This window comes from Salvelinus namaycush, unplaced genomic scaffold, assembly GCF_016432855.1.
Source record: "Salvelinus namaycush isolate Seneca unplaced genomic scaffold, SaNama_1.0 Scaffold488, whole genome shotgun sequence".
Lineage (NCBI taxonomy): Eukaryota > Metazoa > Chordata > Actinopteri > Salmoniformes > Salmonidae > Salvelinus > Salvelinus namaycush.
The window spans coordinates 16,321-18,591 of record NW_024061184.1 but is presented as its reverse complement, the minus strand read 5'-3'; the positions used below and the strand labels follow the sequence as shown (position 1 = coordinate 18,591).

At 38.7% G+C, this 2,271-nt stretch overlaps 1 long non-coding RNA gene across 1 annotated transcript; it reads right to left on the bottom strand.

Annotated features, from left to right (window-relative positions):
* Window positions 1–839: 839 nt before the first annotated feature.
* Window positions 840–2,004, bottom strand: LOC120041615. The gene is made up of 4 exons (XR_005475904.1): window positions 1,927–2,004; window positions 1,611–1,701; window positions 1,429–1,524; window positions 840–1,081 (listed from the first exon to the last, which is right to left on the bottom strand). It is a non-coding gene; the product is annotated as an uncharacterized LOC120041615 (long non-coding RNA).
* Between the last annotated feature and the right edge of the window lie 267 nt (window positions 2,005–2,271).

Below are 2,271 nucleotides of genomic sequence, written 5' to 3'. Positions count from 1 at the left end.
CATTGACCCCAAGCATACTTCCAAAGTTGTGGCAAAATGCCTTAAGGACAGCAAAGTCAATGTATTGGCTTCAATCCTATCGAAGAATTGTGGGCAGATCTGGAAAAGCATGTGTGGGCAAGGAGGCCTACAAACCTTACTCAGTACAGCTCTGTCAGGAGGAAATGAACAAAATTCACCCAATTTCTTTATGGAAGCTTGTGGAAGGCTACCCGAAACGTTTGACCCAAGTTAAACAATATAAAGGCAATGCTACCAAATACTAATTGAGTGTATGTATACTGCTGACCCACTGGGAATGTGATGAAAGAAATAAAAACTGAAATAAATCCTTCTCTCTACTATTATTCTGACATTTCACATTCTTAAAATAAAGTGGTGATCCTAACTGACCTAAGATAGGGATTCTTTTTTAGAATTCAATGTCAGGAATTGTGAAAAAACAGAGTTTAAATGTATTTGGCTAAGGTGTACGTAATCTTCCGACTTCAGCTGTATGTGTACTACTATTACTGCCCAGTGTAATCTGATGTAATTAGCTCTGCATGCACTGCATCTGTATTATGGTCAAGTTCACATTGTTACACAATAAAAACATGGAATAAAACATTATTATGAAACATGTATGATGTAATTGAAACACTGCTAAAAATGAAAGATTAATCAAAAAAACAACTAAACATGTGTAATGCTTGATAGTTTATTGGAGGATCACAATATGACACGTCAACCATACAACATTGCCACCAGAAATTCTGATCATTATTTATCCACTAACTTGACCAATCAACTATCATGTATCAGGTCTTCAAGTTCATGTTTTTGGATAAAACATATATTCTTCAGAATGTTGATGAGTTCTTCTCAGTACCAAAGTCCCAAGAACTCTAGTACTGTTTTGTTTTCATGTTAGTCAATCATTGATGGATGGATGTTGGAATGATTCATTGAGGTATTGTTAGTGATGACTTCAGAGGTGATAGCTGATTTGATATGGAGACTGAAAAGGATCCTCGGAGCCCCATTCTGGTCGGTTCTCAGCCCAAATGTTCCTTCATTTTTTTCCAAAGCTTGCCAAAAACTGGAATACAGTTTTAAATATGCTTAATGGAAAATACATTTTTAAAAGGCTAAACATTTGAAAATGACTCCGACATGTTCAATACATATTCCAATTACAAGTGACAACCTTTTAAAAGTACTGTTGTTAGGCCAGTATTTGACTACCATTTAAATCATGATTTGCCTCTATGAAACATGATGCTGATAAACAGTAGAGATAAGAGTTAGCCATGTTACTCCCTCCTCTTTCCCTATCACCCTCTGCTAACCTCCCGTTGTCACTTTACTGTTGCTCAGACAGACAGACAGACAGACAGACAGACAGACAGACAGACAGACAGATAGATAGATAGATAGATAGCTCACGTGGTCCTTCATCTTCAGAGGGGCTGTTCTTCAGAGAAGCCAACTTTGCCAAAAAGGCAGCCTTTACACCTTTTAGATCATCCTCCTGCAGGAGAGCTGAGGAAGAAAGATTTTTCGTTTTACTAAATTATATCAGATTTCAACGTGCAGTAAAGTAATACACATTCACTAACAAGACGTACCTTCCTCAGAGTTATCTTCATTGAGGGAGCTTGCTAACAGGACACCCACTAGAGCGAACAGCAGTAACATACTCTGGATCTTCATCCTTTACTAAAGCACATAGAGCACGACATGTTAACACACACACACACACACTGGGTCCTTTAACTCTACCAAATTAAAGAACAGCAAGTTAATATGGATCCCAGGTCTACCGTGTTACATTATACACATGTCCACCTACACCTCTCCATCCATTCCTACCTGTCCACTTGTATACACCTGCCCACTCTTATATACCTTTGCAAAGAAGATTCTCAGTGAAAACAAACATACCTCTTACAGTTGGACGATGCTGTCTGATTGATGGCTGTTTATCTGGATGATGTCTTCTGGTCTTCAGTAGTAGTGTGGTGTCTTTCTGCACTCTGCAGCCCTGTTTTATACTCTTTCTGAAGCCACTGTACCTGCCCCACCCATCCACTACTCTCACAGTTGAATAACAAACAATATGACATTACAGCCATGGCGAAAACAGCAGTCATGCACAGCCTGAAGTGTATGACTGCCCTCCAGGCAAAACGTAGGTCAATATCATGGTTTCCTAGTAATTTCAACTGAATTTGTGACCTGGAGCTTGGATAGGCTAATATGTATAAATGGTGGTTATTTTAAGGTTGT